This window comes from Thalassophryne amazonica, chromosome 2 (genome assembly GCF_902500255.1).
Source record: "Thalassophryne amazonica chromosome 2, fThaAma1.1, whole genome shotgun sequence".
Taxonomy (NCBI): domain Eukaryota; kingdom Metazoa; phylum Chordata; class Actinopteri; order Batrachoidiformes; family Batrachoididae; genus Thalassophryne; species Thalassophryne amazonica.
Window position 1 is genome coordinate 133,225,747 of NC_047104.1, and position 27,733 is coordinate 133,253,479.

Here is a 27,733-nt window from a genome sequence, read left to right on the forward strand (position 1 = left end):
CTGCCCATCGGCGCATGTTTTGTAGTGCGCACATACCAGCTGCACCGACGGGTGTTGCCCTGGAGTTGTACATATTCGCACTGTGTGAAGGGGCCTTAAAGACTGTTCTCCTGAGGTTGCAGCATGTTAAGTGCCCAACAAGTCGAGGAAACACTCTTGATCATGTGCACTCTAACATCAAGCATGGTTACAGAGCCATGCCCCTCCCCCGCCTCGGCCAGTCAGACCATCTCTCGCTTTTGCTCACCGATGTATACACACCCCAAAGACAATAACAATTTGGCCTGAGATTGCACTCAGTGAACTACAGGACTGCGTGCAACACCAGGACCTGGAAACATTCACAGCGACGGTACTGGACAACATCAACTTCTGTATGGGAACTGTGTCTGTGAACAAAATTATCAAGGTTTTTACAAACCAGATGTCCTGGATGACCAGCCAGGTTCTCTCACCCCTCAAAACCTGCGACACTGGCTTCAGGTCAGACGATGCAGCTCTTTACAGTGTGGCAAGTCCCATCTTGTCAGTACTAAACCAAAGGAAGTGTGGTAGACTCTACAGAGCATCACTCATTTCAGAACCTGTGATGTGGCTTCTGAAGACCTGAGCATGTCACTAGCATAGGAACTAAACTGCTTCTACCTCCTTACCCTGAGAGTCCTCAGGAAGAACAACCTGAACAGGAAGCTGCTGCTGGCCTTTCATCACACATCCATGGAGAGCCTGCTGAGGTATTGCTTCAGAGGACAGTCAAAGCAGTGCAGAAGATTGCAGGCTGCTCTCTCCCTCCTTGATGGACATCGACATCACCCGGTGAATCGGCAGAGCTCAGAACATCATCATCTTTCTTTTTTACTTTCCCTTTTGATACTCTGTGTGCTTCTTATCCTGTGTGCTGCTATAATGCTGCTGGAGCTTCAATTTCCCTGAAGGAGACTTCCCAAAGGATCAGTAAAGTTCTGTCTAATCTAATCATCACATCCTGGCTCAAGCTGTTTGACTTGTTGCCCTCTGACAGGTGCTACAGGTGCATCAAAACAAGGACAAACAGACTGAAAAACAGTTTCATTGCGAGAGCCATCACCACCCTGAACTCTCACATGCAATGATGCCAGTCATCAATATAAGGTACAGTGTGACATATATGTATCAGTGTCACTGCTGCTGCTGCTCTGCTTTAAACACTACCTCAATATTTATTCATCGCTTGCAATACAATCATCTTATAGTTTCATCTTATATTTGTACGAGGTCTGTCCAAAAAGTATCGTACCTTTTTATTTTTTGCAAAAACCATATGGATTTGAATCACGTGTGATTGCATCAGCCAAGCTTGAACCTTTGTGCACATGCGTGAGTTTTTTCATGCCTGTCGGTTGCGTCATTCGCCTGTGAGCAGGCTTTGTGTGAGCAGTGGTCCACCCCTCTCGTCGGAATTTTATTGCGAATAAATGTCTGAACGATTTGAAGCTTTGCTGCATCAAATTTTTCCAGAAACTGTGAGAGACCTCCAGGTGGACACCATTCAGAAAATTTAGATGGCTTTCAGCGACGATTTTATGGGGATTACACAGATTAAGGAGTGCTCCAGCCGGTTTAAAGACCGCCTACAGCGTCTGAGAGCGCGGCGCGCTCCGAGCGCTGATCGACAGGCTCAAACCCCACTCAAACAACCAGATCATTTCCAACGTGAAGGCTTTGTTGATCCGGGACGTCGTCTAACTTTCACAAAAAAGGCAGAAGTCGTGGACATCAGCACTTTTTCGGCACATTCTACTGTTACAGGAGTTTTTTTCATGGAAAGAGAAGCGGAGGATTGCGCCACCATGCCGCTCATGGCGCGGGACAAAACCACCTCCGTGCTGGTCTCACAGGACGGCTTTCAGATGGCTCAGACGGCTTCCGCTTGCTTTTCAGTCTTGTGAGTATCCGAGAAATTGTGCATGAGCTGGACATGCCTCAACATGTCCTGTGAGCCTTCATCACGACGTTGCTTTGCGCCATGCAGCTCCGCCACGACGCGCGGAGTTCCTCCGCTCCTCTTTCCATGACAAAAACTCCTGTAACAGTGGAATGTGCCCTTCATTTCTAAACTGGATGCTGTCTTGATCCGGTATGCATGGCGCAAGGCACCGCCATGATGAAGCCTCACAGGACATGTTGGTCTTCTGAAACAGTTGATAGATGTATTTTATAACTTAAAAACGGGACCGATGCTAATGTGTTAGCATGTCTATGGCGTTTTCAATGCTGAAATTAGCATTAAGCTGTTGCAGCTGTCAGCACATTTGTTTTCTGTATAATAATTCATGGCTCAGCGTTTGTTGTCGTAAAAGAGTCAAATGTATTACAAATTGTAATATTTTATTCATTTATTTGTATTTATATATCTCAATAATAATAATAATAATAATAATAACTAGGACTGCAAGCAGTCATATACGGGCCCTCGTTCCGCGCGACCGCCTACCCAGGGCAGTGTGTTCTCTTGTGACCACATGTGGGCATGTGCATGCAGGGGCAACCACTCATCACACAGTTAAAATTTTAAACAAATCATACAATGCATCAAGGAGTTATGACATGTTGATTGTTCATCCACTAGGGGGCACTCAGTGTACAAACAGAGGGGCTGGGTGTGTTCAGGAGCCAACCGTCATCATACATGTGAAGTTTCAAGTCAATCAGGCAAAGCATGAAGGAGTTATCATGACTTGATGTTCCATGGCAAAGGGTCAAAATGGCGGCACCATAGCGGCCACACCCTTCAACATAGGGAAAAGCTTTCGATAACTTTTGGTCAGTGTCATCTCTGGATGCTGTCAAAGAAATTTAAAGTGCATTGGACAAAATCCCTAGGAGGAGTTCGTTCAAATACAACATGTGGAAATCACGCCAAAAAGAAAAGAAAATTCAAAATGGCCGACTTCCTGTTTGGAGTAGACCCATGGTGCAAGAGACTTTTTTGTACGTCTATGCAAGTCACACATGTACCAATTTTCATCTCCCTACTCCAAAAAACCCCCTATGTGGAGGGGTTTTTGAAAGTTTCAAGGGGGCACTATTGAGGCATTTTGCCCTGCCCATGTGCGAAGCCCCTATGAATTGTAAGAGGTTGTCGTGCTCGACCTGTGTATCAATTTTCATGATGATGTGACAAAATTAAAGCCGTCAAAAGGAAGAACGTAATTTCATGGCGAATGAGCAATATTCGGCACGCTGCCACATGGACGCCATTACTCGTAACTTCACGGCGTTCATCGCCTACGTTCACCAATTTGTTCTGCATGTTTTAGAAGTGGAATGAAGTTGATTGGGTTAAGTATGTGACATCAGGACCTCTTAAAATAAAAATAGGACATTTCCCGCCACCATCGGGGGCGCTATGGCGCAGGTGGGAACTTAAGATATGTAGACGTTCAGGGCGGAGCCCTCATCATGTCCAGCAAGTTTGAAGGATCTACGATGAAGTATGTAGGCGTGACAGCCGTTCGAAGTGAAATGACATGCTCCGAAAAGCTCGCCAAAGTTTGACGACCCCTAGCAGCCACGCCTTTTGACTTAATTAGAATCTTTTGATACCTTTTGATCAACATTGTGTTGTGATGATTTTGACCAAATTTGAAGACAATCGGATGAAATCCCTAGGACGAGTTCGTTCAAATGTAAGTAGTGGAAATGGCCAAAAATGGCAAAAATTTGCTCAAAATCGAAAATTAAAATCAAAATGGCCGACTTCCTGTCGATATTTCACCATGACAGTAAGAGACTTTTTCATGCGTCCTCGCATGGTAAATATGTGTACCGAATTTCATGAGGCTACGATAAAAAAAGCCCAATGAGGAGGGGTTTTTCAAAATTTCTAGGGGGCGCTATTTCGTGATTTTTCTGTGACCATGTGCGATGCCCCCAAAATATCGAATTTCAGATCCGGCCGGATGACTTTGGAAAGTTTGGTGAGTTTTTGAGCATGGGAAGAGGCCGAAATTTCAATTTCAAAAGTGAGAATAATAATATAATAATAATAATAACAACTAGGACTGCAAGCAGTCATATACGGGCCCTCGTTCCGCGCAACCGCCTACCTAGGCCAGTGGGTGCCCTTGTGACCACATGTGGGCATGTGGATGCAGGGGCAACCACTCATCACACAGTTAAAACTTGAAACAAATCACACAATGCATGGAGTTATGACATGTTGATTGTTCATCCACTAGGGGGCGCTCAGTGTACAAACAGAGGGGCTAGGTGTGTTCAGGGGCCAACCGTCATCATACATGTGAAGTTTCAAGTCAATCAGGCAAAGCATGAAGGAGTTATCATGACTTGATGTTCTATGGCAAAGGGTCAAAATGGCGGCACCATAGCGGCCACACCCTTCAAAATAGAGAAAAGCTTCCGATAACTTTTGGTCAGTATCATCTTTGGATGCTGTCAAAGAAATCTGAAGTGCATTGGACAACATCCCTAGGAGGAGTTCGTTCAAATACAACGTGGAAATCACGCCAAAATGAGAAGAAAATTCAAAATAGCTGACTTCCTGTTTGGAGTAGACTCATGGTGCAAGAGACTTTTTTGTACGTCTATGAAAGTCACATGTGTACCAATTTTCATCTCCCTACTCCAAAAAAACCCCTATGGGGAGGGCTTTTTGAACGTTTCAAGGGGGCGCTATTGAGGCATTTTGCCCCGCCCATGGGCGACGCCCCTATGAATTGTAAGAGGTTGTCATGCTCGACCTGTGTATCAATTTTCATGATGATGTGACAAAATTAAAGCCGTCAAAATGAAGACGGTAATTTCATGGCGAATGGACAATATTCGGCACGCCGCCACACGGACACCTTTACTCGTAACTTCACGGCGTTCATCGCCTACGTTTACCAATTTGTTCTGCATGTTTTAGAAGTGGAATGAAGTTGATTGGGTTAAGTATGTGACATCAGGACCTCTTAAAGTAAAAATAGGACATTTCCCGCCACCACCGGGGGGCGCTATGGCGCAGGTGGGAACGTAAGATATGTAGACGTTCAGGGTGGAGCCCTCATCATGTCCAGCAAGTTTGAAGGATCTACGATGAAGTATGTGGGCGTGACAGCCGTTCGAAGTGAAATGGCGTGCTCCAAAAAGCTCGCCAAAGTTTGACAACCCCTAGCAGCCATGCCTTTTGACTTAATTAGAATCTTTTGATAACTTTTGATCAACATTGTGTTGTGATGATTTTGACCAAATTTGAAGACGATCGGATGAAATCCCTAGGACGAGTTTGTTCAAATGTAAGTAGTGGAAATGGCCAAAAATGGCAAAAATTTGCTCAAAATCAAAACTTAAAATCAAAATGGCCGACTTCCTGTCGATATTTCACCATGACAGTAAGAGACTTTTTCGTGCGTCGTGGCATGGTAAATATGTGTACCGAATTTCGTGAGGCTACGACGAAAAAAGCCCAATGCGGAGGAGTTGTTGAAAATTTCTACGGGGCGCTATTTCACGATTTTTCTGCAACCATGTGCGACGCCCCCAAAATATCGAATTTCGGATCCGGCCGGACGACTTTGGAAAGTTTGGTGAGTTTTTCGGCATGGGAAGAGGCCGAAATTTCGATTTCAAGAGTGAGAATAATAATAATAAATAATAATAATAATAATAATAATAATAATAAACAGCGCAATTACAATAGGGTCCTCGTAGGACGTTGCCTACTCGGGCCTTAATAATAGAAACAACAACAACAACAACAATAATAGTAATAATAACTAATAATGCCACAATACAGTTTTAGAGAAACGGACAAAAAGAATCTGATAAAACAAAACAGAAAAGATTAAACCAACTAACAATGAACATTAATAAATATAGAAATAGCTGTTTCTTGTTAACACCGAGTGACTCTTAAACCTCCACTTCATCCCTGTTTTATTAAGTTTAATGACAATTTGTTTCGGTCAAACCACATCTAAGCTGTGTTTTTACACAAGAAAAAAATAAAATGCAGTAAACTGCACATTTGTGTCTTTTTTCATGGAAATATCTTATTAAATATAACATATTACACTTTCATCAGGCCTTTAAAATACTTTCGTGGACTCTTGCTGTAATATGTTGTCAGTGGTTGAGATAGCTGCTGTAAGCATCTAAACCTGATGGAAATCTGGTTCTGGTTCTGCTGGAGTTTTTCCTTCCCACTGTTGCCAAGTGCTTGCTCACAGGGGGTCGTTTTGACCGTTGGGGTTTTTACGTAATTATTATATGGCTTTTGCCTTACAATATAAAGCGCCTTGGGGCAACTGTTTGTTGTGATTTGGCGCTATATAAATAAAATTGATGATGAATCTCTTTGTGGTGTGTCAGTGATGTATGTATTTACAAAATAAAACAAAACACTACTCCAGGTATGTTTTTGACGAGAATATAACATAACTCAAACGTTCATGTTGTGTGACAAAGGCATTTTAATAATAACTCACTTAAATTAAATAATGGCAAAACTCACATGTAAGTAAAAAACAAAACAAAGTGATTAATCGAAAAAATAATCGCCCGATGAACTGATTAGTAAAATAATCATTAGTTGCAGCCCTAGTGTTTAGGCTGAAATAAAATGTCTTTCCTAAAAAAATCAAAGTCCAAAAAAGAAATCAAATCAAATCAATTTTATTTATATAGCGCCAAATCACAACAAACAGTTGCCCCAAGGTGCTTTATATTGTAAGGCAAGGCCATACAGTAATTACGGAAAAACCCCAATGGTCAAAACGATCCCCTGTGAGCAAGCACTTGGCAACAGTGGGAAGGAAAAACTCCCTTTTAACAGGAAGAAACCTCCAGCAGAACCAGGCTCAGGGAGTGACAGTCTTCTGCTGGGACTGGTTGGGGCTGAGGGAGAGAACCAGGAAAAAGACATGCTGTGGAGGGGAGCAGAGATCAATCACTAATGATTAAATACAGAGTGGTGCATACAGAGCAAAAAGAGAAAGAAACACTCAGTGCATCATGGGAACCCCCCAGCAGTCTAAGTCTATAGCAGCATAACTAAGGGATGGTTCAGGGTCACCTGATCCAGCCCTAACTATAAGCTTTAGCAAAAAGGAAAGTTTTAAGCCTAATCTTAAAAGTAGAGAGGGTGTCTGTCTCCCTGATCTGAATTGGGAGCTGGTTCCACAGGAGAGGAGCCTGAAAGCTGAAGGCTCTGCCTCCCATTCTACTCTTAAAAACCCTAGGAACTACAAGTAAGCCTGCAGTCTGAGAGCGAAGCGCTCTATTGGGGTGATATGGTACTAAAAGGTCCCTAAGATAAGATGGAACCTGATTATTCAAAACCTTATAAGTAAGAAGAAGAATTTTCAATTCTATTCTAGAATTAACAGGAAGCCAATGAAGAGAGGCCAATGTGGGCGAGATATGCTCTCTCCTTCTAGTCCCTGTCAGTACTCTAGCTGCAGCATTTTGATTTAACTGAAGGCTTTTCAGGGAACTTTTAGGAAAACCTGATAATAATGAATTACAATAGTCCAGCCTAGAGTAAATAAATGCATGAATTAGTTTTTCAGCATCACTCTGAGACAAGACCTTTCTAATTTTAGAGATATTGCATAAATGCAAAAAAGCAGTCCTACATATTTGTTTAATATGCGCTTTGAATGACATATCCTGATCAAAAATGACTCCAAGATTTCTCACAGTATTACTAGAGGTCAGGGTAATGCCATCCAGAGTAAGGATCTGGTTAGACACCATGTTTCTAAGATTTGTGGGGCCAAGTACAATAACTTCAATTTTATCTGAGTTTAAAAGCAGGAAATTAGAGGTCATCCATGTCTTTATGTCTGTAAGACAATCCTGCAGTTTAGCTAATTGGTGTGTGTCCTCTGGCTTCATGGATAGATAAAGCTGGGTATCATCTGCGTAACAATGAAAATTTAAGCAATGCCGTCTAATAATACTGCCTAAGGGAAACATGTATAAAGTGAATAAAATTGGTCCTAGCACAGAACCTTGTGGAACTCCATAATTAACCTTAGTCTGTGAAGAAGATTCCCCATTTACATGAACAAATTGTAATCTATTAGATAAATATGATTCAAACCACCGCAGCGCAGTGCCTTTAATACCTATGGCATGCTCTAATCTCTGTAATAAAATTTTATGGTCAACAGTATCAAAAGCAGCACCGAGGTCTAACAGAACAAGCACAGAGATGAGTCCACTGTCTGAGGCCATAAGAAGATCATTTGTAACCTTCACTAATGCTGTTTCTGTACTATGATGAATTCTAAAACCTGACTGAAACTCTTCAAATAGACCATTCCTCTGCAGATGATCAGTTAGCTGTTTTACAACTACCCTTTCAAGAATTTTTGAGAGAAAAGGAAGGTTGGAGATTGGCCTATAATTAGCTAAGATAGCTGGGTCAAGTGATGGCTTTTTAAGTAATGGTTTAATTACTGCCACCTTAAAAGCCTGTGGTACATAGCCAACTAATAAAGATAGATTGATCATATTTAAGATCGAAGCATTAATTAATGGTAGGGCTTCCTTGAGCAGCCTGGTAGGAATGGGGTCTAATAGATATGTTGATGGTTTGGAGGAAGTAACTAATGAAAATAACTCAGACATAACAATCGGAGAGAAAGAGTCTAACCAAATACCGGCATCACTGAAAGCAGCCAAAGATAACGATACGTCTTTGGGATGGTTATGAGTAATTTTTTCTCTAATAGTTAAAATTTTATTAGCAAAGAAAGTTATGAAGTCATTACTAGTTAAAGTTAAAGGAATACTCGGCTCAATAGAGCTCTGACTCTTTGTCAGCCTGGCTACAGTGCTGAAAAGAAACCTGGGGTTGTTCTTATTTTCTTCAATAAGTGATGAGTAGTAAGATGTCCTAGCTTTACGGAGGGCTTTTTTATAGAGCAACAGACTCTTTTTCCAGGCTAAGTGAAGATCTTCTAAATTAGTGAGACGCCATTTCCTCTCCAACTTATGGGTTATCTGCTTTAAGCTGCAAGTTTGTGAGTTATACCACGGAGTCAGGCACTTCTGATTTAAAGCTCTCTTTTTCAGAGGAGCTACAGCATCCAAAGTTGTCTTCAATGAGGATGTAAAACTATTGACAAGATACTCTATCTCACAGAGTTTAGGTAGCTACTCTGCACTGTGTTGGTATATGGCATTAGAGAACATAAAGAAGGAATCATATCCTTAAACCTAGTTACAGCGCTTTCTGAAAGACTTCTAGTGTAATGAAACTTATTCCCCACTGCTGGGTAGTCCATCAGAGTAAATGTAAATGTTATTAAGAAATGATCAGACAGAAGGGAGTTTTCAGGGAATACTGTTAAGTCTTCAATTTCCATACCATAAGTCAGAACAAGATCTAAGATATGATTAAAGTGGTGGGTGGACTCATTTACATTTTGAGCAAAGCCAATTGAGTCTAATAATAGATTAAATGCAGCATTGAGGCTGTCATTCTCAGCATCTGTGTGGATGTTAAAATCGCCCACTATAATTATCTTATCTGAGCTAAGCACTAAGTCAGACAAAAGGTCTGAAAATTCATAGAGAAACTCACAGTAACGACCAGCTGGACGATAGATAATAACAAATAAAACTGTTTTTTGGGACTTCCAATTTGGATGGACAAGACTAAGAGTCAAGCTTTCAAATGAATTAAAGCTCTGTCTGGGTTTTTGATTAATTAATAAGCTGGAATGGAAGATTGCTGCTAATCCTCCACCTCGGCCCCTGCTACAAGCGTTCTGGCAGTTAGTGTGACTCGGGGGTGTTGACTCAATTAAACTAACATATTCATCCTGCTGTAACCAGGTTTCTGTAAGGCAGAATAAATCAATATGTTGATCAATTATTATAGATACTATAAAAGAAGAGGAGAAAGGCCAGGGAAAGAAAACTAAATGAGGGAAAGCAGCTGCTAACCAAATTCTTTGAAAAGAGAGGTGAGCTTGAAAGCTAGCTATATTGAGTTGTGGGGTCTGGGGGACCAAATTGCACCATTTTCTAGAAAAATGGTGCATTTTGGTGCATTCCCGTCTGTTAAAATGCACAGGAATGCCCCCCAGACCCCGCAACTCAATATTGCTCCCCCAACTTTATAAAGGGTTCTGACTCCCAGGTGTGATCTAAGGTATACATGATTTAGACCTGGTTTGACTATGCATTAGAAATTTGGTGTTTGCGTTAATAAAAAAGAACATAACAGTGGGGGGGTCTTCAATATGGCTAGTACCTAGGGCCCACAATTTGATGCCTCACCCCTGGTAGTGGCAAATACTTGTAGTAGCAAGGCATTTTGAACTTACTCGGTTTCATGATATGGTTTTCACTTCTGCACATTTACACCACCACAAGTCAAGAGGTTCTAAGAACCGTTTTTTCTAAGCATACATTAGGAGAAGTGGCAGATACGTTTCTGACTAAAGGTGCAGTTGAGCAAGGCCATCAGTTCTCAAATTGGTCCCTGTGTGCACTTGGCAGAACACACTGTGTGTGTGTGTGTGTGGTAACAAAAATCTATTCCATTGTCCGTTGTTCTAGTAGTCATACTTTCCTCTCAGACCCACGGTGCAGAGTATAGAATAAAAACTACTACTAAGCTAAGTAAAAAAAATTACCTAAAATATTACTGATTCACAAAATAAAAATAAAAATTAATATAAAACAGTATAAACAGTGTAGGTCGTGTAAATATAACAGTATGATGCTGTTGTGCAAATGGCAAATGTGTACTATTGTAAACAGTATGACATTAAATACGATAGTGCAATGGATAACAGTGTAATACAGTATAACAGTGGTGCAAGTGGCAGTATGCTGATAGTGCAATGACTGAATACTAATGTACCAGTATCAGTACAGGCGGTCCTGATGTCAATCAATCAATCAATCAACATTTATTTATAAAGCGTTTTACAGCACCGACTGGTGTCCAAAGTGCTTAACATTAAAAACACAGATTTACAAAAATAAAACACATATAAAATAAAATTTTAAAACAACACATAAAAAACATGTCACCTCCGCACTAAGTGTTAAAAGCCAGTTTAAATAAATAAGTCTTTAACTTATATTTAAAAAGTGCTAGGTCAGGAATAGTACGTAACTCAAGAGGTAGCTCATTCCACAGTCTGGGGCCAGCTACCGCAAAAGCATGATCACCCCAGCGTTTATATCTTGACCTTGGAACATCTAAGTAAAGCTGGCTAGACACCCCTAATGTCCTACTGTAGGTGCGCAAAGTTAAAATTTCAGACAAGTAGGGAGGTGCAAGGCCATAAATAGCTTTAAAAACAAACATTAAAATTTTAAAATCAATTATAAACGAACTGGAAGCCAGTGGAGTGAGTACAGGACGGGTGTAATATGCTCACGTCTAAAAGTGTTTGTTAAAAGACGAGCAGCAGCATTCTGCACCAACTGGAGACGTGCAAGAGACGACTGATTAATGCCCGAATAAAGTGCATTACAATAATCTAGTCTGGAGCTGATGAAAGCATGAATGGCTGATGTGGTTGCATTAGTGCAATGGGGAGGATAAAGTGAGGTGTGTGTGTGGGCATGCAGGGTCAGTGGGGGGGCACGGGAGGCGAGTGGGAGCAGAGAAGGGAGGGAATTGAGCATCCTGACTGCCTGGTGGAAGAAACTGTCTTTGAGCCTGCTGGTTTTGGCCCGGAGACTCTGCAGTCTCCTCCCTGATGGCACAAGGGTAAAAAGACTGAGTTGGGTGGGTGGGTCACCTGCGATCCTGGTGGCTTTGGAGGCGAGGCGGGTGTGGTAAATGTCCAGCAGAGAGGGGAGAGGAACACCAATGATCTTCCCAACTGCTTTCACAGTGCGCTGCAGGGTCTTGCGGCATGATACGGTGCAGGCACCATACCACACAGTGATGCTGCTGGTCACGATCCTCTTGATGGTACCCCTGTAGAAGGAGTACATGATGGGGGTCGGGGTTCTTGCTTTCTTCAGTTTCCGCAGAAAGTAGAGTCGTTGTTGGGCTTTTTTGGCCAGAGATGTGGTGTTGATGTTCCAGGACAGGTCTTGGGAGATGTGTACACCTAGGAACTTTGTGCTGCTCACCCACTCCACTTCAGCGCCATTGATGGTTACTGAAGCATGCTGAGCGGGCTCTTTCTTGAAGTCCACGACAATCTCCTTCGTCTTATCCACATTCAGGTGGAGATTGTTGTCTGTGCACCACATGGCCAGGTGGCTCACCTCACTTCAGTAGCTTGTCTCATCGTTGTTGTTGTTGATGAGAACCACCACAGTCGTGTCGTCTGCAAACTTGATGAAGAGGTTGGAACTGGATGTAGGTGTGCAGTCGTGGGTCAGCAGAGTGAAGAGGAGTGGGCTCAGCACACATCCTTGGGGGGCTCCTGTGTTCAGCGTGATGGTGCTGGAGGTGTTGCTGCTGACCCGAACTGCCTGTGGTCTCCGGGTCAGAAAGTCCAGCAGCCAGTTGCACAGGGAGGTGTTGAGTCCCAGCTGGACTAGTTTGTGGATGAGCTGCTGGGGGATGATTGTATTGAATGCTGAGCTGAAGTCGAACAGCGTTCTGACGTGTGAGTCCTTGGTCTCCAGGTGAGTGAGGGCTGCGTGGAAGGCAGTAGAGATAGCATCGTCGGTCGAGCGGTTGGACCGATATGCAAACTGGTAGGGGTCCACTGCGGGGGGGAGGGCAGATTTGATGTGGTCCATGACTAGCCGCTCAAAGCACTTCATAATGATGGGAGTGAGTGCAACCGGGAGGTAGTCATTGTAGCAGGAGGGAGACGACTTCTTCGGGACCGGGATGATGGTGGTGGCTTTGAGGCACGTCGGGACAACAGCTTCTCTCAGCGAGATGTTGAAGATGTCCGTGAAGACGTCCATGAGCTCCTCAGCAGTCTCTCAGGATCCGACCAGGAATATCATCGGGACCAGGGGCTTTCCTCACGTTGATCCTTCTGAGCATTTGTCTCAGGCTGTCCGAAGGTAGTGACAGCACCTGGACGTCAGAATGTGGAGGGATCTTTTGTGCTGGAATGTTGTTGTCTGCCTCAAAGCGAGCAAAGAAGTTGTTCAGCTATTCAGCAGAGAGGGGGAGTTGTCGCAGGTCTGCGGGGTGGGCTTATATTCTGTGATGGTCTGAATACCCCGCCATAGATTCCGGGAGTCTCTGGTGTCCTTGAAGCGGTCAGCGATTCTCCTGGAGTACTGTCTCTTAGCCTGTCTGATTCCTTGTGACAGGTTGGCCCTGGCTGTCCTTAGGCCCACCTTGTCCCCAGCACTGAAGGCAGCGTTTCGAGCATTTAGGAGCCCGTGGACTTCCCCTGTCAGCCAAGGTTTCTGATTGGCCCGAATGGTGATGGTTCTGGAGACTGTGACATCATTCATGCACTTCCTCATGTAGGCAGTGACGGTCTCTGTGTACTCCTGGGGGTCTGTGGTGTTATTGTAGGTGGCTGCCTGTCTGAACATGCTCATCAGTAGTGGAAAAACAGTCTTGGAGCGCTTCTGATGCCCCCTCTGGCCACACCCAGATCTCCTTTTTGGCCTGTTTTGTGACTTTAACCAGCGGTCTGTATGCAGGCATTAGCATAACAGTGGAGTGGTCGGAGGTCCCAAGGTGGGGGAGGGAAGAGGCTTTGTAGGCTTCCTTGTGTGTGATGTAAACATTGTCGAAGATATTGGTGCCTCTAGTGGGAAAGTTGACATGTCCATGAAATTGTGGAAACACACTCTTGGGTTGGTTGGTTGAAATCCCCAGCCAGGATGAGGAAGGCATCAGGGTGGGCTGTCAGCTGTTCACTGATGTGCTTGTGGAGTTCGTTCAGTGCCTCACTCCTGTTGTTGTTGGAGCTGGGAGGGATGTATATAGCTGCCAGCAGAATAGCAGTATATTCTCTCGGCACTTAATAATCGTCAGCTCCCCCAGTGGTGAGTAGTGCTTGCAAACAACAACAGCATTGCGGCACCAGGCATCGCTGATGTAAACACAGAGTCCTCCGCTGCGGGACTTTCCCCCCTCGACGAGCGCTCTGTCCGCCCGGTAGCATGTTGGCTGTCGTTGAGCCATGTTTCCACAAAAACAAAGACACAGCACTCACCCACAGACTTGGAAGATGTTCGGAGTAAACGAATATGGTCCAGTTTATTGTCCAGCGAGCGTATGTTGGCCAGGGTGATGGAAGGGATAGCCAGCCAGTAAGGGCTGGCGGCTAACCTAGCCCGGATACCTCCGCGCTTGCCCCTCTTCTGCTTCCTCAGGTTCCGTCCATGGCGCCTCCACTGTGGGTTAGATGCAGGAGTGGGGGTCGGGGATTGAACAGGCCTCCGGAGTAAACCATCCTCACGTAACTTTTCCACGTCCGCTGTAGTTAGGTCCGTGATTTTGGCCATATTTCTGCAGAAACTCCCGGGAATAAGTGCGCCTTGAGATATGAGGGCGCGAAGAGTACGATGACGAACAGACACACGCTGTTTGTAAACACAAAAAACACAAAAACACCATTGTGTTGGGAACGAGAGGAGCCGCTGCGTGTGCACGCGCCGCCATTTGTTATATTTATTTGTTTCTTTGTTTTAATACTTTATCACTACAGCATCACATCAGTCATCAGAACAGTATCTGACTAAACATATTTATCTTTGCAGCTTTTGAGCAGGAAAACCTCAACTTTAAACTAGAACAGAACCAGACTCATGAACTGAGAGGAAGATGTCTAAAACAGCTCATGTCCTCTAATTTGACATTGAAAGTCAATGTGAGACAACAAAGGTCACCTTAAAAATGTTAGAGGTTACTGTATATTTTGGTCTTTGATACAGTGTGAGTTAAGCATTTGGCTGGTAGTGTAGGTCTGTAGATCTCAACTAGCAGCTGGGTTGCTGAAAAAAAAAAGCACATTTTTGAGGTCGTTGAACATCAAAATAAAGGAAAACAAACAATTCAACACATTGTCTTAGTGGTCAACAATGTTGCCTCATTGCAAGAAGGTCCAAGGTTTGAATACAACCCGGTCCTTTCTGTGTCAAGGTGTGAGTGAGATTGTGACTGAGTTTGTCTGTCTGTATGTGTCAGACTGGTATCCTCTCCAGGCTGAACCGCTGCACACAGAAAATAAAGGTGCTAACCAAAACCAAAAAATGTTCTTCAGCGTGATGTCATAGTAGTAGTAGTCGTAGAAGAAGAAGAAGACGAAGACAAAGAACCTTTATTGTCACTGTACATACATGGTTTCACAAAGGACCATTCAGAAAGAGATTCTTTTTCAAATGGTTCTTTGACCCTCTGGAGTCCACGGACTTGTGTTCAAGTCCAAATCAATAGGTTTTTATGTTTCTGGACCCCTGAGGGTTAAAAAAAAAAATCCTCAAAGATGCCTTAAAGAACCATTAAAAAAGTTTCCTTTGAGCAACATTAATGGCTCAAAAGAAAAATTGGTTCTTTGAGGAACCTCTTTCAATAAAGTTCTTTGTGGACCCAACAAATTCATTAAAGAACCTTTTTAAATGTTTCTTCAGTCATTTTTCAAAATAGAAGGTTCTTTGCACCTTTTAAATTTGACTTTTTAAAAATCCGCTTAATCTAATTTAATACCCATTTCACAGGTCCATCATACCAGCCAAAGCATGAACATATAATAGAAGCAACCTGGTCTCACGGCAAGTCGTGATTCAGCAGCACGAAATATACATTAATCTATTGGTTCGTGATATTGTCACGAAAAACGCCCCATTTTCATCACAGCAGCACGGATTCATTCTAATTCACTCCGTGATGGCTGCACAAAATTAAAAGTGAAGCAGGGGTCGGGGGTCAGGGGTGGTTAAGCTTGGGGGAAGGAGTAAGGTTAGTAATAATGAGTTAAAAAAAAAAACCCATCAGGAAAATTTGAATAATTTCATGATGGGAGCGCAAAAAAACAAACAAAAAAACAAAAACAAAACAAAACGTGAGACTGGGCTGGATAGAAGACAAAGATATGATCACACAAAGACAGAGGCCAGCAGGAGTCGCTATGCAGTAGTAGTCAATAGGCGTCACTCCCCCCCAACAGCTAAAGGATGCTCTGGCGACTCAGCCTAGAACCTGGGTTTTTAGCTGACTGGTCAGAGCATCTGTCTCCCACTTGGACTCTTAATATTTGCTTGCAAATCTAGTTTCTTTCTTTATTTTTTTGTCTTTTTTGAGGAAGAACTGTTTGGTCCGGTGTCACTGACCGAACAGTCCCCCCTAAAAATTGGTTCCCCCTGCCTTCACTGCGTATGTTGTTTCGGAGCATCAGTAGTGATTCACTGATTATCACCTTATTTCTGCTTAAAATGTCACTCCAGTCATCATCTACAGTGGGGTAAAAAAGTATTTAGTCAGTCCCTAATTGTGCAAGTTCTCCTACTTAGAAAGAGAGAGGTCTGTAATTTTCATCATAGGTACACTTCAACTATGAGAGACAAAATGAGAAAAAAAAATTCCAGAAAATCACATTGTAGGATTTTTAAAGAATTTATTTGTAAATTATGGTGGAAAATAAGTATTTGGTCACTCACAAACAAGCAAGATTTCTGGTTGTCACAGACCTGTAAATTATTCTTTAAGAACCTCTTCTGTCCTCCACCTGTTACCTGTATTAATGGCATCTGTTGGAACTCATCTGTATAAAAGACACCTGTCCAAAGCCTCAAACAGTCAGACTCCAAACTCAACCATGGCCAAGACCAAAGAGCTGTTGAAGGACACCAGGAAGAACATTGTAGATGTGCACCAGGCTGGGAAGAGTGAATCTACAATAGTCAAGCAGGTTGGTGTGAATAAATCAACTGTGGGAGCAATTGTAAGAAAATGGAAGACATACAAGACCATTGATAATCTCCCTCGATCTGGGGCTCCACGTAAGATGTCATCCTGTGGGGTCAAAATGATCATGAAAACAGTAACAAAAATTCCAGAACTACACGGAGGGACCTGATGAATGACCTGGAGAGAGCTGGGACAAAAGTAACAAAGGCTACACACTATGCAGAGAGGGACTCAAATCCTGCAGTGCCAGGCGTGTCCCCCTGCTTAAGCCAGTACATGTCCAGGACTGTCTGAAGTTTGCCAGAGAGCAAATGGATGATCCAGAAGAGGATTGGGAGAATATCATGTGGTGAGATGAAACCAAAATAGAACATTTTGGTTAAAAACTCAACTTGTGTTTGGAGGAAGAAGAATGCTGAGTTGCATTCCAAGAACACCATATCTACTGTGAAACATGGGGGTGGAAACATCATGCTTTGGGGCTGTTTTTCTGCAAAGGGGACAGGAGGACTAATCTGTGGTAAGGGAAGAATGAATGGGGCCATGTATCGTGAGATTTTAAGCCAAAACCTCCTTCCTTCGGTGAGAGCATTGAAGATGCAACATGGCTGGGTCTTCCAGCATGACAATGATCCCAAACACACCGCTCGGGCAACGAAGGAGTGGCTCCGTAAAAGGGTGATTCTTTAACTACGGGCACTATTGGCCTTGTAAATGTAATTTCCACCACACCATTGCCTTACAATATAAAGAGCCTTGGGGCAACTGTTTGTTGTGATTTGGCGCTATATACATGTGCTCTGATGTCACTGTTTATCTCCATAGAAACTACCCAAACAATCTTTCATACAAACTGTTAAGGGACATTACAATGTTGTGGTGGAAATTACAGCAATAGTGTGGGACAACTACATTTTGTTTAAAAAAAATCACAACAGTTGTATGACATTGAATACCCCAATTATGTTTTGATTATTTTACTGATATTTTATTCAGAGATATTTTAAAACATTAGAAAAAATGTTTTTTTTACCATTCATTTTTATCATTGAAGATCAAAAGTCTGGGTGTGGGACAAGTACAAAACGGCAATATTTGCATATAATGATGCTGAAAAAAGGTGAAAAAGTCATCATAGACTACTAGAACAAGTTTCTTAACACACTTTCATTGTAAAGATAACTATAAAAGTGTGACATTTCCCCTTTTTTCTGTTTTTCATACAATATGATCAAAGGACATAAGTGCCCATAGTCTAAGAATCACCCAAAAAGCATTTCAAGGTCGTGGAGTGGCCAAGCCAGTCTCCAGACCTCAACCCCATAGAGAATTTGTTGAGGGAGTTGAAAGTTATGTTGCCCAGTGACAGCCCCAAAACATCACTGCTCTAGAAGAGATCTGCATGGAGGAATGGGTCAAAATACCAGCTACAGTGTGTGCAAACATGGTGACGACTTACAGGAAATGTTTGACCTCTGTCATTGCTAACAAAGATATGTTACAAAGTATTGGGTTGAACGTTTGTTATTGACCAAATACTTATTTTCCACCATAATTTACAAATAAATTCTTTAAAAATCCTACAATTGATTACAAGTGATTTCCTGGAATTGTTTTCCCATTTTGTCTCTCATAGTTGAAGTGTACCTTTCTCATCTTTCTAAGTACGAGAACTTGTACAATCAGGGACTGACTAAATACTTTTTTACCTCACTGTAACTGTGACAGACATCTGAAGCTTTTGTGCAACAATCATTTCCACATAAATTCAGCATTGTTTTGCACGTCTACGTTTGACGTACTGCTGCTGCGCCTGTGTAATTTCGGATTCACAGATTATCGCCTCGTTTCTGCTTAAAACTGACTTTAGAATGATTTAAGAGGCTTTAATTTGTCATCCCATGTTTAATAATCACATTATTATTTCCTTTGATCACTTTGAGTGTAGAGAGTCAGACTCAGAGAGTCAGTCTCTGACGCATGTACAGAGAAGGCGGGGTGGACCAATTTTTAGAGGGGACCGTTTGGTTGGTGACACCGGTTTGACACCGGAATGAAATGAAAAGTAGAATTTATCAACTGTTATCATGAGGGCCATTAGCATAATTTCAGCAGTGAGAGTCGTTTCATTTGATGCAGCCAAAATGTCACGTGATTGACTCACAGAAATCTACTGAGACAAGACATCTGGAAGCGTTAATTTTATTTTCCAAAAGCACCAATATAAGCAGCATTAGTAGAAGCAGGACCAGTGGTTAGTTCATCAGTTTATGTGAATCAAACAGCAGAAGTGACATTTTTGTTACTTCCTTCAGCTTGCGTGAGAAATGTGCTGAAGTGCTTAAACCAAATTTACCACAGGATGTGGTGTTATATGGGGACATCTCCATTTCTAAAAAGCAGTCACATTTTTTTTTTAATAGAAAACTGGGGTATATTAGAAGCAACCTGAAACTCAAGTATTTACTCCTGGTTTTAACGTAGTAGTTCTCCAGACCAGGGGAAGATCCAAGATTTTGTAAGAGGGGATGGATCTGATCTGGTCTGGTCTGGGGGCATGTCCCTTCCCCCAGAAAAATTAGAATTTTTAGGTTCCATTTCCTGAACTCAGCCACATGGGGTGTGCAGCCAGTACATTCTGAGTGCCGGTCCCAAGCCCAGATAAATGAAGGGCAACCTGTGTAAAACAAGCCAAAATAAAGATGCAGAGTATCAACTGAATTTCCACACCGGCTCAGTCGAGGCGCGGGTTTAACATTGGCCACCACCGGTGCCATTGTCTAACAAGATGCCAGTGGAAATTAGGCTACTGCTGGGCGAAGAAAAAGAAGAGGAGGAGAATGTGTCTAGAGACAGTAGGAGAAGAGGAAAACTAGAAGGCTGGAAGTGAGAGTCAGGACTTTGAATGTTGGCAGTATGACTGGTAAAGGGAGAAAGCTGGCTGATATGATGGAGATGAGAAAGGAGACATATTGTGTGTGCAGGAGACCAAGTGGAAGGGAAGTAAGATCAGGAGCATAGGCAATGGGTTCAAGTTGTTGTATCATGGTGAGGATAGGAAGGGAAATGGTGATGGGGTCATTTTAAAGGATGAGTATGTTCAAAATGTGTTGGAGGTTAAGCGAGTGTCAGAGTGATGAGTGTGAAGTTGGAAATTGAAGGGGTGATGAATATCATCAGTGCAGGGTGGCAAGATTAAGGAGAAAGAAGAGTTATGTAGTGAGGTAGATGAGGTGGTGGAAAGTGTGACCAAGCATGAAAGAATGGTGACAGGAGCGGAATTCAATGGGCATGTTGGCGAAGGGAACAAAAGTGACGAGGAAGTAATGGGTAGGTATCAAGGACAGGAAAATGGATGGACAGATGGCAGTTGATTTTACAAAAAGGATGGAAATGGCTGTGGTGAATACCTACTTTAGGAAGAGGGAGGAGCACGCTAAAAGTAATTGGAGGCTGTAAGGTGGTGGCAGGGGACAGTGTAGCTTGACAACATTGGATGGTGGTTTGTAGGGTGCAGGGTTTGTAGTGGTGGGCACAGTTCCGCTAATCTGCTAACTGATAATTATCAAAGATAATTCTTTATCGGATTAGCTTTTCAGATAACTTTGGAAACCATCATCGGACCAGTTATCTTCCGATACGTTTTGGTCCGACTGCTAACATTTTCTCAGACATAGCTTTTAGCAGCAGATGCGCAAGTCTATCCGCTGTAAACAGAGAAGAGTTGGTCACAGGAAAAAAAAAACTTCATTTCTTTTGACCCCATACTAACACACTGGCAATATCACCCAAATCATCCAGAGGCATACTTATGGGTAAAATTTTAACCAAACTAATTTTGGACAAGTTATTTAAATTAATGTCATGTCTGAAGTTTATAAAGTGAAAATATCAGATATATGTTTTAGTTTTAAAGTAATGCACTAATTCTGAAGGTTTTAGTGTGGACATGCTGTGTCCAGGTGCATTATGGGTATCTCAGTACATTCACGACAGAAGAAATGCATTTGAGATGCTCTGATCAGGCTCCACACGGACAACAGCATTAAACTCTTGTATATATTGTGCCTAAACTCTTGTGAATATATTCTCTGGGTTTATAGATGTTATTGTGTTTGTTTATGTAAAAATGCCAGAAGAAGCCCAGGTTACTTCTCAAAGCTGAAAAGTCTGTTAAATTGTGATTCCTCCGCACGTCTGTCTCAATGTGCCGAAAAAGTGCTAATGTCCACGTCTTTTCACAATTCCTGTGCTAGTCAGACGACGTCCCGGATAAAACACAGTGTCCAGTTTGGAGATGAACGGCACATTCCACTGTTACAGGAGTTTTTGTCATGGAAAGAGGAGCGGAGGCTTCACGCGTCGCGGCGGTGCCGCATGGCGCACAGCAACGCCGTGATGAAGCCTCACGGGACATGTTCTGGCATGTCCAGGCACATCCATAATTTCTCGGATAATCACTCGATGGAAAAACCACCGACAGCTGTCTGAACGCCATCTCAAAGCCGTCCTGTGAGACCAAAACGGAGGTGGTTTTGTCTCGCTCCAGTAGCGAATCCATCATGACACGCGAAGCCTCCGCTCAGCTTTCCATGACAAAATCTCTTGTTAAAAGTGAAATCTGCCGGAAAATGGTTGATGTCCAGCTCTTGTGATAACCAGAGAAAGTGCACACGACGGTCCCAGCTCCACAGAGCCATCCGTTTCGAAATGATCCGGTGGTTTGTGGCTCTTGATGGCGGCATGGAGCGCGGTGCGCCGAGCGTCCTTAAAGGCGTCCTTAAAGCTGTAGTAACAGTCCTTATTCTCTGTGAAGCCTGTAAAATTTTCACCGAAAGCCAGATACATTTTTCGAATGGTTTCCAGTTGCCAGTCTCTAACAGTTTCTGAAAAAATTCTGATGGAAAAAAAGCCCAAATCATTCCGCCATTTCCTGACAATGGGGGTGGACCACTCCTCACTCAAAGCCTGCTCACAGGTGAATGACGCAACCGACAGGCGTGGAAAAACTCACGCATGCGCACGAGGGTTCAAGCTTGTCTGATGCAATCACACGTGATTCAAATCCATATGGTTTTTGAAAAAAATAACAAGGTCGGATACTTTTCTAATAGACCTCGTATTTGTAAACACCAACACGTTACATTGATTCACTTGTGTTGGTTTTTACACAGAATAAATGAATCAAACAATCAGTATGAGCAGAGGCTTAGTTACCCATAATCCCCTGTGCGGATCTGTGTGTTAGTGTTCAAATCTTCAGAATTAGTGCATTATTTTAAAATGAACAGATATGTGTTATATATCACTTTTTACATTTTAAGAGTTTACATTAATGTAGTTATTCTATAATTTTATTTATAAATCAAAACCATAATACCAACCTGTTTTCTATTTCAAGACCTCTGCCTCATCGCTGGACCACTGTATCCTGTCAAGGTAAATGATGCTTTCCTACAGCAGAGAGCAGAGCGCACAAAGACAGAAGTGCTGGCTTATTGGCTGTTTGGATTTGTGATTGCCTTTGGTTCTGTTGAATGCTTTGGCGGCGTAGGGGGGGACATACCATATTCTGTCCCCAGGTTGAAAAAGTGTGGGGGGGGACATGTCCCCCCTATCCCCCACCAAATTGCGCCCATACATAGCAGACAGGAGCCAACAGGGTTTATAAGTATTTTTCACCGTTACTATGTAAAAAAAAAACAAACAAAAAAAAAAACATTAGCGGTCTAAAAGTTATCGGAACTAAATTTATCGGAAGCTAATTGGTCTGCTGATGGTTTTTGAAGTTAGCTGAAAAGCTAATGTGCTAAAAAAAAGTTAGCTTCGATCATTAGTGGAATAGCGGAACTGTGCCCACCACTGAACTGTTGTGCCAGGCCGTGACAACATTAATAAACATGAATCTCACCTCCAACAATGGCCCATGATTGTTTCACAGCGCAGGATGGACATTGAGCCGAGACCACAACCTGTGGTTAAAATCCTCTCACCCAGCTGTTGTGTGCTGTAATCAACCAAGCAAAAATAAACCCCATGTGATAATCTAACTATCACTGTGTCCAGTGTTGCATTGTGCTGCTTAAGTGAGCCAAAAAAAAAAAAAAAAAAAAAGTTCCCTGGAAAGGCTGCATCTGACGCAAGGGACAGCATGTCCCACTGCCAGCAGTGTCCAGCAGATGGCAACAGCGCGCATGTGCACCCTCTGTGCACACATAGGTGTTCATTTAGCCATTGTGAACACACACACACACACAGAGCAATCATGTCATTAGTCCAACACCTCTGCTCTACACACACGTGGTCAGTAGTGCTGGAAAGGGGAGGATGAGCACAGATGTGATTTCATGAGTGAGTGAGTGAACGCACCATGAGACATATGGCGTGAGTCCAGTCCATACGCTGGTTGTACTCCAGTGTTCAGTACCAGCACGGACTGTGCAAAAGGGAGGAACATAGCGCTCCCTCCCACTCCGGTTCTGTTTGCCATCCAGACATTTGGACATCGAGCAGTCTTCAGTTCCTTTTGTGGCCGTCGGACAGCAGTCTGTGTCATCTACCTGTTGTCTACATACGCTTTGGATGCCATCGTGCAGGTGTGGACGAGGTAATCTGTATGCATTCTGACACTGCTGACCATGCGTCTTTTCTCCCGACTGCATCTGATTATGGCAATATTTGCCAATATCGGGCTGGTTCCTGCAGATTCTAACTTTGTGTGACAGGGGCTTGAGGAAGGAGAATAGGACTTGTACTGATTGGTCAGACAAGGGGACAGAGCTGGAAAGGATCTGCAGCAGGTTAAAGTGATAAAGGATGCAGATAGTAATGTGCTGACAAGTGAGAAGAGTGTATTGAGAAGGTGGAAGGAATATTTTGAGGAGCTGATGAATGAAGAAAATGAGAGAGAGAAAAGGCTGGATTAAAAGCTTGGGTCTCCAGCGAGGGCGGTTGCATCTCCTCCTCTCTCCTCTATCTCTGCTCCAACCTTCAAAGTCCCTACTTCACCGGACTGTGAATTCTTCAAACTATATTGGATTAACCATGGAATTGATAAGCTGGTCTCTGAATGCTATTGCCACCATTCTTTCGACAAGGAAATCAGGGCTGGGGGACCCTGTGGGCGATGTTTTCGATGCCTGGGAGAAATGGCATGTCGCATGTTTGGTGCCACTCTCTGAGGAGGACATCGAAGATTTATTTATATTTGGTTTTATTGTAGGAGGGCTGGTACTAATTGGTTTATGTGCTGCCCTGACCTACCGGAGAATTGGCAAGATGGCCCCTCACCTGTCAGTCATGATTAATGAGTTGGGCAAGATGATACATTCTCAGACTGCATTAACCCTTGAACTCAGACGGAAGTTGGATAACATCTCAGAGCAAATGCACGCCTTGCAAAGGAAGATGTCGGAGAGCAGGGAATACTCATAAATTGGATTTGGTTGTTCATGAGAGCTGCAAATGTGTTTTCACTGCTCAACCATAAACATGGCAGGCTTATCAGCCTCTGAAGGTCAAAATGCCCCATTGTTTTCCTCCAGAAGAATTTATACGGCCTTGGTGAACCATTCGGCTGCCTAGCTTCTTATCTTTTGCAACTCCACAACACATGGACAGAAACTGACATAAACGTAATATATCTACCACTCACACATGGACAGTGACTGATACGCATGCTCCCACCCCCTTCCCCTTTGTGTTCCTGTCCCCATCCCCCACCCCATCCTGTCCCCCGCTCACGCCACTCCCTTCCCCCTCCAGGGCACAGTGCAGCTTTAGCTGCAGCAGCTCCCCATTCCCCCCAAGCTGGCTGCGTGACCACGTGTTGCTGCAGCTCCCACACAATCACATTTCCTCAATTCCGATGATGGACTGTTTCAAAGTTTAGCGTACATAAACAATCAAATGTATATGGTATGAAATAAATTGCCCTTTTAGGGATCAATAAAGTTGTCTGATGTTCTGATGTTCAGGAAGTGCAAGAGATTAGTAAGGATGAAGTGAGGACAGCTATGAAGAGAGGAAAGACAATTGGTCCAGATGACATCCCAGTGGAGGCATGGAAATGTTTAGGAAAGATGGCAGTGGAGTTTCTAACCAGATTGTTTCATAAAATCTTTGAAAGTGAGAGCATACAGTGGGGAAAATAAGTATTTGCCCCCTGTCAGTTTTGCAGGTTTTCCCACTTACAAAGAACAGAGAGGCCTGTAATTTTTATCGTAGGTACACTTCAACTGTGAGACACAGGAAGAAAAAAAAAAAAAAAAATCCAGTAAATCACATAAGATTTTTAAATAATTAATTTGCATTTTATTGCATAAAATAAGTATTTGACCCCCTAGAAAAACAGAGCTTAACAATTGGTACAGAAACATTTGTCTGCCATTACAGAGGTCAGATGTTTCCTGATGTTCCTGACCAAGGTTTCACACACTGCAACAGGGATTTTGGTCCACTCCTCCATACAGATCTTCTCCATATCTTTCAGGTTTGGAGTTTCAGCTCCCTCCAAAGATTTTCTATTGAGCTCAGGTCTGGAGACTGGCCAGGCCACTCCAGGACCTTGAAATGCTTCTTATGGAGCCCCTCCTTAGTTGCCCTGGCCGTGTGTTTGGGGTCACTGTCATGCTGGAAGACCCAGCCATGACCCATCTTCAATGCTCTATTGAGGGAAGGAGGTTGCTTGCCAAAATCTCGCAATACATGACCCCATCCATCCATCCTCCCTTCAATACGATGCAGTCATCCTGTCCCCTGTGCAGAAGAGCACCCTCAGAGTATGATGTTTCCACCCCCATGCTTCACAGTTGGGATGGTTTTCTTGGGATTGTTCTCATCCCCTAAACATGATAAGTGGAGTTAATTCCAAAAAGCTCTATTTTGGTCTCATCTGACCACCAACTCCCATGCCTCCTCTGGATCATCCAGATGGTCACTGGTGAACTTCAAACGGGCCTGGAGATGTGCTGGCTTGAGCAGGGGGACCTTGCTGCCCTGCAGGATTTTAAACCATAACAGCATCATATGTTACTAATGTAATCTTTCTGAATGTGGTCCCAGCTCTCTTCAGGTCATTGACTGTAGTTCTGAGCTTTCTCAGAATCATCCTTACCCCACAAAGTGAGATCTTGCATAAAATCCCAGACCGAGTGAGACTGACAGTCATCTTGTGTTTTTTCCACTTTCTAATAAATAATCATAACAGTTGTTGTCTTCTACCAAGCTGCTTGCCTGTTGTCCTGTAGTCCATCCCAGTGTAGCAAGGTGAAGTCCGGATTGAAAAGATGTTCCCGCTAGCTTGGCTAACATTGTGACCGGAGGACTTTGTGGCCGGGACAGCACTGGGATCGAACCCCGGACTGCACGAACTAAAGACCAGAACTCTACCAGGTCAGCCAAAGGGGAATTCCCCATTAGCCAAGCTAGCAGGAACATCTTTTTAATCCGGACTTCACTTTGCTACACCAGCCTTGTGCAGGTTTACAGTTTTGTCCCTGGTGTCCTTAGACAGCTCTTTGGTCTTGGCTATGGTGGACAGGTTGGAGTGTGATTGATTGAGTGTGTGAACAGGTGTCTTTTATACAGGTAACAAGTTCAAACAGGTGCAATTAATACAGGCAAAGAGTGCAGAATAAGAGGGCTTCTTAAAGAAAAATTAACAGGTCTGTGAGAGCCAGAATTCTTGCTGGTTGGTAGGTGTTCAAATACTTATTTTATGCAATAAAATGCAAATTAATTATTTAAAAATCATACAATATGATTTTCTGGATTTTTTTTAGATTCTGTCTCTCACACTTGAAGTGTACCTACGATAAAAATTACAGACCTCTCCATTCTTTGTAGGTGGTTAAACCTGCAAAACTGACAGGGGCTCAAATACTTATTTTCCCCACTGTAACTGAGCAGTGGAGATGTGAAGTGTTCTGGTTCCTATTTTTAAGAACAAGCAGTGGCAGTTCTACACTGAATTACTCCCCGGGTGAGACTCCCTCCAAGAGCCCCCACCCCCATTTCTGAGTTCTTGTGACATTTGTTCCTGAATCTTTCGTTTTGTTTTTTTTTCCTGTTTGTAAGTGACCATTATCTGATCTCACAGCAGTCATATCACGAGTGATGACATAGAAAGCAGAACTGAATCTGATCTCTGAGCACATACAAAAATGAAGGTAACAAGAAAAACACGAGATGTTCAGACAGAAAGGAACTCAAATCTCACATCAAATAATTTCATTTGGCACATGCACACTCTGCTATATTCATTTAATCTGGTTTGGTAAACCGGCCCAACGTACCTCAGTTGTTTAAATATTTAACAGAATAGACTGTAAAATACAATACAATACAATTAATTGTATATTTTGTTAAATTAGCTATGTATTTTGTTAAACAACCAGGTTATGTGGTGGGGGTTAACAAAAAATTTGATTAATTACATGTAATTTTTTAAAGTGTACACTGCACACAGGCGCACACACACACACACACACACACACACACACACACACACACACACACACACACACACACAAAAACAAAGGTCAGATTCAGGTCACTTCAGCTAGTAATGTGAACGCAGCTCAATTTCTAAACCGTCAATAAGCAGACTCTCCTGCAAACTTTTTCCCAAGAATGGGCAGTTTCTCCTCTCTGGTGAAATTCGAACCAGTTTTTACACTGTCTGTTCGCTTTCAAACGCCTGTTCTGGGCAGAGTTCTGGTTCTATGCTGTGTCCTATGTGGACTTTGGCACCGGACAGCAGGATCCTGCTGAGCAGAACCGCGGAGAAATGGGAGCACTGCAGGACGCCCCGTCCGGAGTCAAAGCAGAGCAGAGCGTCTGTCTCAGGGGACAACCGCAGAAAAGAACCGCCGAACCTTTTATACTGGTTCTGTTCTGTGCAGCTCAGCAAGCAGGGGTGCCTGCAGC

General features: G+C 43.1%; 1 long non-coding RNA gene across 1 annotated transcript; it reads left to right on the forward strand.

Moving 5' to 3' along the window:
- Positions 1 to 9,312: 9,312 nt before the first annotated feature.
- On the forward strand, positions 9,313 to 16,111 carry LOC117503025. The gene is made up of 3 exons (XR_004558459.1): positions 9,313 to 9,323; positions 12,033 to 12,037; positions 16,004 to 16,111. It is a non-coding gene; the product is annotated as an uncharacterized LOC117503025 (long non-coding RNA).
- Positions 16,112 to 27,733: the final 11,622 nt, after the last annotated feature.